At 46.6% G+C, this 10565-nt stretch overlaps 1 pseudogene; it reads right to left on the reverse strand.

The window, feature by feature from the left end:
* Positions 1 to 6349: 6349 nt before the first annotated feature.
* On the reverse strand, positions 6350 to 8279 carry LOC101523742 (BCL2/adenovirus E1B 19 kDa protein-interacting protein 3-like; annotated as a pseudogene).
* Between the last annotated feature and the right edge of the window lie 2286 nt (positions 8280 to 10565).

The raw sequence follows: 10565 nt of genomic DNA on the forward strand, positions 1-10565 counted from the left end.
AACCATACTAGATTGCTTTCCCAGGCTACAAGCAGGGAGCTGGATGGAAAATGGGGTCACTGGGATACAAACTGGAGCTATATGGGATTGTGATACATCCAAGGTGAGGACTTCAGCTACCAGGCTACCATGCTGGGGCCTTTAGCCCATGTCCTAACTGGATTGCTTGTTTGGTGGTGTTGATTTCTTGAGCACCTCACTAACAACAGACTTAACTTCATGAAATAGATACAAAGCAAGCACGTGTACACGCTCTTGTGGCAGAGTTTGTGCAGCTTGGGAAGCCTGATGTGCTTGGTCCTGTGCTCATTAAGCAAGGATGCGGCAACAGGACACGGAGAAGGAAGCATGATGAACACGATGTCGTGTGCCCTCCTGTTCCATTCCATGACATAGGTACAAGAACGAGGCATCTTCAGGTAGCTGTCTTCCTGACACCGTGTGCTTAGCTCGATGTGTGCTAAGCTTAGAAAATCTGCAGCATTTCCAGAGAGACATAGATCAAAATGCTCTGCTCATGTACACAGAGCTCAGTCTTTCAGAACCCTTGCAGAGTTCTTGTCATTTAATATATGTGCTGCTGAAGGGAGCACAAGTTCCTACAGTTTTTAAAGCATTCTGTACTTAGGACCCAAGTACATAAAGAACCCTGAAGTATTGAGAACTACACATTCTGAGCACAGGGTAACAATAGGCATCTTTGAGGTAATACTCGTTTGGACAGCAATCTTGTAATTTTCAGAACATTACGTATTTAGGCTCACATATACACAGGATTAGTACAGCTGTCATATATAGGCTTGCCTGTGCCCTCAGTGTTGGGAGGGTTATAGAAAACTAAGGCTTTTAAAGCTTCAAGGAGATCTGTAAGGCACCTCTCTGAACAAGGACCACGCCACATAAATATATTCTCATATTAGCAGGTGGAAATAAATGAAGATACACACAGAAGTATGTATGCATTGCATTTCATGTATTCATATGCTATGTAAATACATCTTACTTATAAACATTTGTTTACATTTTTAAAGATTTATTTATTTTTTTATTGGAAAGGCAGATGTACAGAGAGGAGGAGAGACAGGAAGATCTTCCGTCCGATGATTCGCTTCCCAAGCGGCCGCAATGGCTGGTGCTGCGCCTATCCGAAACCAGGAGCCAGGACCTTCTTTCTGGGCCTCTCATGCTTGTGCAGGGACACGAGGCGCTGAGCTGTCTTCCACTGCTTTCCCAGGCCACAAGCATGGAGTTGGATGGAAAGTGGAGCTGCCAGGATTATAACCTGCGCCCATATGGGATCACATTGCGCTCAAGGTGAGGACCTTAACCGCTACACCATCGTGCCGGGACCAACATCTCTTTACATTTATAAATGTATGTAACAGAGAAAATATTTAAGGGCCCAGGGCAATGGTCCAGTGGCTAAATCCTTATCTTGCATGCACCAGGATCCTTTATGGGCATCAGTTCATGCCCTGGCTGCTTGACTTTCCATCCAGCTTCCTGCTTGTGGCACACGAAAGCAGTAGAGGATGGCCCAAGGCAATAGTGCCCTGCACTCATTTGGCAAACCTGGAAGAGGCTTCTGGTTCCTGGCTTCAGATTGGCTCAGCTCCTGGGATTGTAGCCACTTGGGGAATGAAACAGTGAATGGAAGATCTTCTTCTCTCTCTCTCCTTCTCTCTGTAAATTCGATTTTCCAATAAATTTTTTTAAATCCCCCCAAATCATGATAAACATAGTGCTTAAAAAAGGAAAATGTTGGTGCTGACGGGGAAGCCTAGTGGCTAGAGTCCTTGCTTGCATGCTCCTTGCATACATCCCACTGCAAGAGAGAACATGCACCGGTTCTAATCCCAGCAGCCCCACTTCCCATCCAGCTCCCTGCCTGTGGCCTGGGAAAGCAGTCAAGGACGGCCCAAAGCCTTGGGACCCTGCACCTGCGTGGGAGACCTGGAGGAAGCTCCTAGTTCCTGGATTTGGAATGAAAATAAAAGAAATGTTAGAAATTAAAATATTTAAGCAAGCATTAATATTCACAGGTGTATGCATAAATATCTACATTTATTCATATACCCATGTTTCTTAATCAGAAAATGTGTGGTGCTTCCCTATAAGAAGCCCTCAGCATAATTTATTATGTACAAGGTCACAAACACAGGTACACATTGAGTAAGTTACATCAATGCAACTCATCTTAACTCGCCAAACCAAACCATGTAAATGAGTGCACATAGCTCCGTCCGTAAATATAACCCCTAGGAAACAACCAACCAGACAAGCATGCTGCAGTCATCAGCAGAGGTCAGCGGCTCCTCCTTGCCTCTGGTGGAAAACTTTTTGTGCAGAAACACCCAGGGGATATTTAGCTACTTCCTGGAGATGTGAGAGCTGACAGAACCACATCAGGCCAGAGAGCCCAGCCCAGCCAAGGGTTATCCCTCCCACTGAGAGCTGGCCTTGTTTCCCACATAATCCCTCCAGGAAGAGACTCTTGTACACAGCCAGAGCATCTTTTTAAAAAAAGATTTATTTATTTTATTAGAAAGTCAGATATACAGAGAGGAGGAGAGACAGAGAGGAAGATCTTCCATCCAATAATTCACTCCCTAAGCAGCTGCAATGGGCAGAGCTACACCAATCTGAAGCCAGGAGTCCAAAGCCTCTTTCAGATCTCCCACATGGGTGCAGGGTACCAAGGTTGACTGAGAGCCCCAGGCACACGCTCAGCGAGATGGCTGAAGGTTGTAGCAAAGAGACAGTTCAGATGTGTGACTGAGAGTCCCGGGCACATGCTCAGGGTTGATGGCTGAAGGCTGTAGCAAGGGGATCCTAAGCACTCAAGCACACAGTTCAGATGTGTGCACTGGAGGAACTTTGGGTCGTTGAATGTGCATGCACAAGGCAAGAAGATGGACCAGGCTAGAGGGCAAAGGTCACTCAAAGGCTCACAAAGATTTTCAGAAAACACTTCAGTTGTTCATGTTAGCTGGGGACATGGATGTCTTTTTCAAATGGAGCCCGATTAGATGAGTATGCACACATGCAAATTCATCAACTTAAAGAAAGCAACAGAGTAAAACATAAACCACCTTATTAGCATTCATGTTTATCAATACAATATAAAAAGAAATGTACTTGTTCTTACAGGGTTTTCCATTCATAGACCTGAGGTGCTTCATCACAGGGGACCAAGAAAAGCAATAAACACAAATTTTATGTAAATTTAAACACACATTAGTGCATACATTATTGTGAAAGAAATTATATAAATATGGAATACTATAAACCCTAAAAATGTAAGTACATGAGTAAAGACAGAAGAACTCGTTCAAGAAAAGCTGAAAACAACACGTGTGCTTTCAGGCAGAGGGACCCTAGCTATGTGGTAGCTAGTAGGCAATGCCACCACAAGGTTTCTCTGTTGCCCTTCCATGCTTCTGATGACGCTGAACATTTTTTCAGAAGATTCTGGATTTTATTCCAGAGCCTTCTTCTAGACAGCTCTGAGCTATTTTTACTTTCGTGTGATATCAACATGAAGGTTGCAATCTTTTTATTGATGGATGTATTTTTAAGAGGCCCAGATATTGCCACAAGCTGGGGTGGCTCTGCTCTTGGTGCCCCATGACTAACTCCTTTGAAAAGGCTGCCACCGTGCCTACTCATGCCTGGAAATGCTCAGCGGACAATTCAGCTGCTGCCCCGTCAGTCACACAGCCAATGGTACTGGGAACAAAGGAGTTACCTTCCAGAGCTGTGCTGCCCAAGCCATTACACCTATTTGGGAGGATCAGACTGTGAGAGCAGCAGGATCCCAAACTGACTGGCAAAAAATCCTGTTAAATCTGCCCAGCTGGGTAAGTAGAAATAAACTCAGATACAAGACCCTTGGATAAAGGCATGGAGCAAGTCCGTTACAAGCAAAGCCTGGTGGGCTCTTCAATCTGCTTAACACAGAAATTAATAAAATTATAAAGCTGGGAGTTCATTACAGACAGAAAAGTTTTATTTGCAAAGCAAACAAGTGAACATGAAAAGAGGAGGGAAGGGGAAAACCCTTCCCAGGAAGGATTCAGGAGGTGGGGTATCTCCCGTAAGGAGAGGCAGACACAGTGGGAATTTAGGATATGTCTTGGGTTGTTAAGAGTTCCCTGACTCGGACCCGGTGCAGTGGCCTAGCAGCTGAAGTCCTTGTCTTTAATGCGCCAGGAACCCATATGGGCACCGGTTCTAATCCTGGCAATTCCACTTCCTATTCAGCTCCCTGCTTGTGGCCTGGGAAAACAGTGGAGGATGGACCAAAACATTGAAACCCTTCACCCATGTGGGAGACCTGGAGGAAGTTCCTGGCTCCTGGTTTCGGATTGGCACAGCACCAGCCATTGTAGCTGCTTGGGGAGTGAATCATCGGATAGGAGATCTTCCTCTCTGTCTCTCCTCTTCTCTGTATATCTGCCTTTCTGATTAAAAAAAAAAGTTCCCTGACTCTTCATTATGTCCATCAACTGGGCAGGAGTTCTCTGTTGGGTGCCCACTGGGCATCCTGTGGAACACACCTTCCGTGCTGTGGGACTCTAATTAGGAAATCCTGGGTAGTTCCTGTGCTGCCTAGTGGAAAGTGTGACTGTGCTGGCCATCTGGTAAGGGACAAATTCCAGTCTTCCTGACAAACGGCAAGATTCCCTTCTCACGCAGGTGTCTGGCTTTCCAGTTTTCAAGTGCTACCCTGTTCACCAATACTCGCAGTCCATGGCAACATGGGGCAGTGGGATGGTGGCCCAGGGAGAATGGCCTGAGACGGCTTGCTCCTGGAGCTGACACAGATTTTAGCAGGCTTGTATGGTCTCAAAGTGCATCCCAGGGAGAATTCAGAGGGTTCGTCCTCCAGCGTTGAAAGGTCTTCTCTGGTCACTGACTTCAGCTCAGCCCCATTGTCAGCCAGCTGGTGTATCCTGAGAGACTTTTCCCCAGTATGCAGGCGCCATCCTTACTACAGCACGAAGCTACAATACCCATATGGGATCCTGGCCTTGCAGAAAGTGGTTTTACCTACTTCACGATAGTACTGACCTCTAGGCTTTTCTTCCACACTTTATAATTTTCCTCTCTTCATCTTTAAACACTGATGAATGCGTGTGACTCAGGTAAGGTTAGCACAGACCTGGAGAATGATGGAACAACTACGTTCTTTTTTTTTTTTTTTTCTTAAAGATTCATTTATTTTCATTACAAAGTCAGATATACAGAGAGGAGAGACAGAGAGGAAGATCTTCCGTGCGATGAGTCACTCTGCAAGTGAGCCGCAATGGCCAGTGCTACGTTGATCCAAAGCCGGGAACCAGGAACCTCTTCCAGGTCTCCCACGTGGGTGCAGGGTCCCAAAGCCTTGGGCCATCCTCGACTGCCCTCCCAGGCCACAAGCAGGGAGCTGGACGGGAAGTGGAGCTGCCGGGATTAGAACTGGTGCCCTAATGGGATCCCGGTGTGTTCAAGGTGAAGACTTTAGCCGCTAGGCCACACTGCCAGGCCCAGAACTATGTTCTTTTTATTTCTTTTCTTAATATAATTTTTTTTGGCCCAAGTTGTGTGTATGTATGTGTGTGTGTGTGTGTGTGTGTGTTTTGATCTTCCTTTTGTTTGTTTCTCTCTCTCTCTCTCTCTCTTTTTGGTAACTGTAAATTCAGGCTTAGGGAAGCTTGACTTTGACTTGGAAAGGAAATAAAACAACAACAACAACAAAACTGAACCAGAAAGCTTTCATATGTTGTGCTGACCTGATTTTGTTTTAAGAGAGAGATGGTAGTTAGCATTAGAAGAATAAAATTCACACTATGGGAGATTCAGGTCCAGGGCTGGTAACAGTAAGAGGAGATACTAGCGTTGTTTCCAGAACTACAATCTGATGGTGGCATTTACAGAAACGAAGTCCTTGTCAATTTCTTTTATTTATTTATTTATTTATTTATTTTTATTTCTTTATTATTTTTACTTCATTAATTACATTGTGTTATGTGACACAGTTACATAGGTACTTGGGTTCTCCCCACCCCTCCCCAAACCCTCCCACCATGGTGGGTTCCTCCACCCTTGCCAATTTCTAAGCAACAGTAAACTCTGTTAGGAAATTCTAAGGTGCCTTACAAGCCAAAAAGAGAATAAGGATAGTAAAATGCCTCAACAGAGCTGGAATCAAATACTGGATTTTAGAGCTACTGGAATTGGATATGTAAAATGAGGGTACTAGTTTGGGCCATGCCTACAATGATCTCCAGTTCCAATAAACTACTGTGACAGCACACCGCTTCACAGGTCACATATTCACACCCATTCAGGGCCTGGTTTCCCCTCAGTAGGTGTTCTCAGAAGGTGTGCTCAGTCGTTTTCCAATATAGATGGCTAGCCCCAAAGCCATGGGCAAGGAGGAGATGGGATGGACACCTTCAGGAACTCCGCCGAAAAGATCCTCCCTTTCTTTATGGCATTGCTTTTCTTCATGCTCAGGGACGTGGAATGTTTCAGGTGCCAGAAATGGAACTCCTTGGGTGGAATGTTTTCTGGTCCACTGGACCAACCTGACACCTAGTCTGCACTCTTCATCAATGCATCTGCTTCTTTCTCTCCTACAATTTCTTCTTCTGACTGTGAGCTGCGGTCCCTGCTCGTGTGCACCTCCGCATCAAACATGAGCTGCCCATCTTCTTGCATGGCGGGGCTATCACAGTGTGAGCTGCCCCTGGAGCAGGCTGTGCATCCAACAGGTCTTCTTCAGGTTTCCATTGTGGGTGGAGGATGAGCAGGCACGTGCTGCAGGTCCTGTATTTCCCATTGCCATTATTATTGCCACTGCTGCTGTTCACTGGTAGCTGATAGAGGAACCTGGTCCCTGACACATCCTTGGCCACCGCTGGGTGTCCCCACCACAGGAATTTGTGTTCTTGAAGCAAGGCCAGAGGATAGGGTGAAGCTTTGAGAAGCTGTCACTAGCAAGTGAAAAGTCACTTTCTAGAATCTAGTGGAATAATCTGAAATGAGTGTATTTCCTGTTATACAAGAAAGGGCTTCCCTGATTTGACTTGGTGACTGAAGGATGGCTGGAAGATGCGTAGTGGAGGGTCAGATTATCTTGTGTCTGGGACCTTTGGTATAATGTCCTTTGGGTATAAGCCAGGAAATTAGATACAGGCAGAAACCAGGAAGGTCCTGTGGAAGGGTTTGGTTTGGTTTCTCCTACAGAAGGAGAAGAGCCCTGGACCTCTTGTTATTCAAGCAATGCACAAAGTAGACAAAGTAGAAGAACTTGATATTCAGCTGGAATGTTCTGATCACTGTTTAGCTTCAAGAGGAGTTGGAACACTAAAATGGAACATGTTTAAGCAGCCCAGAACTAATACATTAAAAAACAGAGTAAAATTTACATCAAATAAAGCCCAGGGCTTGAAATGAATTCATCATAGGCATGAATGATGGCCTGCCAAAAAGCCTACCAAACACCAACTAGATCCCCCAGTACAATGAAGCACAAATGGAGAACTACCCTCCCATTTCCCTTTCCCTTACCGTAATGCCTTTCCTTGCCTTTCCATTTCGTCACTGTGAGTTGCTCCTTGCAGATGAATTCTAACTGTATCTCTAAGTCTGTGTTTCCAATCTGTCCCTGGGTAGTGAGGCAAGGTGATTGTGTGATGGTGCCAGCACAGGACCCACTGCTGCCTCAGTTGCACCTCTGGGAGGGCCTGGGCTGTGTGGCAGAGAGCTTTCCCCATCAAGTGGCTGACAGCAAGGGAAGGCAGAAGTCAGTGATACGGGGCCACAGACGGAACTTCTGTCTCTTCAATAGCAATCTAAAATCTGTGCATGTACTGCCTTGGATCGAATTAGAAACTGCCTATGGGCATTCACTGGCCTGATTGGGCATCAGCAACCTCCCCGTCCCAGCAGAGCCTGTGGTGGCTGTGTCTCCTGGCAGCTGGAATGCCTTGTCTGCTCAGGATGCAGCTTACTTGGTCTGTTGCCTCCATTTCTCTCAGTGATGCCTGGGAAACAGTTGTAATCATATCCTTCAACCTTCAGTGTCACCACAAGGTCCTTAGGGGGCTGTATTCCAAAGCCCAGGTTAACCAACTGGCGTTAGCACTGGGGCAGTGACGTATATTTTTAGTGGCTTGTGTTAGAGTCACCACTGGTCCAGGCATTGACTTCAGACCCTAGATTGGTCCTGCTGCCCTCTCCCCTCTCTTCATGGGCTCACTTGCCATCTCTCCATTTTCCTCACTCATCCCTGCGCCTCTCTCCTTTCTTCCCAATAATTGGCTCCCTGACCATGAATTCCTGTTCAATAGTTGTCCTCCAGTCTCTCCCAGTGTGCTCTTTGTTCCAGGCCAGTGTAAACTGTGATCTGTTCTCATCAAATCTGCCCTGATGGTTACCTTGGTAACTGGAGGAGGGCAGAGTTTGCTCCCAATCAAATCGGAATGGATGGTGGTATTCTGGCAGGATCTTCACACTGGGAAACCATAGTTACACCAATGAGGGGCACAAATCCATATTCGCCCACCAAATAAGGGCCGAGTTCAGCTTCTATGTCAAGCGGAATTTAAAAGACCCCGCACGTCTCTTCTGCACTCTTCTTTCTCTGTAGCCCACTCCTTCACGTCTGTCTTTCTACTGCACGGGGAAGGGAAACCTGTGACTGATGTTCCCTGAGATAAAGTCCATCTAAATCCTTTTTTATATTCGGCTGAGTTATTCTTTCCCTGGTGGTCAGCAAATCAAACCCTCCCTCTGACTCCAAGCCTGGTCCAAGCCAGGTGCTGTGCAGCAGGTTCCTGCTTATAATCTTTTCTTGGAAGAGTTTCTGCTCTTTGTAGCTCCCAAATTATTTTCTGACATCTACTCCAAAACATCCAAGGTTCCTCACTCCTCCAGTTCCTGGGAAGCAAAGGCCAGAGTTCCATGCCTGAGAATCTAGAGCTGAGAGAGGCTGTTTCTGCCCACATTCTGTGATCCGTTCTTGCAAAATTTACCTTGCGGGATCCTGGAGAAGGGAATGGTCAAAATAAATGAGGGGACAGTGCTCTTGGCAACTGACAAAGTTTATTTCCAAGTTATAGTTCTTATATGCTTAGTAAAACAATAGTTCAAGCACAATTCAGACTTAGGCCATGCCTGTAAGCAGGGAGTTTAAGGAGAGTCAACTAGACACCTTGGTCAAAGTGCTATTGAAATGGGCATTGATAAGGACAGTCTGCCCTTGCTTAGCTCACTATACAGAGCACAGATGTTCACCTGTCATCAATGACAGCACAAAAACACCTCCCAGGACTCACTGGGGCAGCATGCACTCTGAAGGAGGGGTCCTTCATCTCCTCTTCCCAGAGCCTCTTCTCCTCAGGTTCCCAGCCTTACATTTATCACCCAGCTTATTTTGTTGGTTGCATTCCGACAACAATTCTGCCTGTATTCTTTGGGCATTCACCACTGCTGCACAATGCCTCTTATCCCAGGCCTTCTCATAGCTGCTCCCTCTGCCTGAACTCTCCCACTGTCCCCACGCCCCATCCCCCAACTAGGTTCTTCATCTCTGCTCATCTAAAGTCCTGAAACTGAGTTATCCTTGGCCTAGACCATGTCTTCCTGTCTGCATCTGCTCTCATTGCTGAACCCCTATACAGCTGACCACAGCACAAGGTTATCCTACAAGACGTAGCCAGGTGCTGCTGGCTGTGGCTTAGGTGAAATGTACCCTCCCGTAAGGGCTGTTTTGTAAGGAATGTCAAGTCTCAGGAGCCTCACATGCACTCACTGAACATGGAGCAAATCTTGGTGGTCTTGATATTGTTCTGCCATCTCCCACCAAGTAACTGGCACAGTTGTTCCTGAGAGGCCCCTGCACATCCAGGAGGCCCACTGGTCTGCAACGAGCTGCAGAGACAAGATTTCTACTGTTACTGGAAATTGTCTGCTCCGGAGTTCTAATCTTTCTGCAAGAAAGAATTTCGACGTGAGACAGAGAGGAGCAGCAGGCAGGCTAGTGCACCTGCAGACCAGGTGGGCAGCTGGATGAAGGATTGAAAACACTCTGCATGAAGCCTGGAGTTTGTAAGGGAATGCCCTCCAGGTCTTTCCACTTCCCCTTCTGCCCTCCATCTCCTGCAAAAAAGGCCTCTGCGTGGGAACTAGGTAAAACTCCTCTCAAGCTTTTCTTGCCCATTGCTGTTGCATGGAGTGGCGCCTGTGGCACTGGGAAGGGATTACCCTGGGATGTCTTCCTTGCAGGAAGGCTGTGAAGGCTCTAGTGCCCAGTGTCATCAGGAAGAGTATCCCATCTGGCCCAGGCACAGGGGATTCTCCTGGGGAGCTGCCTTTGAGGGAAAGGCTGGGGCCACCTGCGAATGACATGTGAGCAGGACTTTGCAGTGTGATGTACTGGGCTGCTTCTAAGGCATGTTTTTCAGGCTGCAGAAACTGGATTTTTATTAGGTCCTTCACACACCTACACTGGCTTATAGCTTCCTACTATTCTCCATCTGCTCATCATGAGCGGTTACCCATAATCTCACAAA

The sequence above is a fragment of the Ochotona princeps genome, chromosome 25 (genome assembly GCF_030435755.1).
Source record: "Ochotona princeps isolate mOchPri1 chromosome 25, mOchPri1.hap1, whole genome shotgun sequence".
Lineage (NCBI taxonomy): Eukaryota > Metazoa > Chordata > Mammalia > Lagomorpha > Ochotonidae > Ochotona > Ochotona princeps.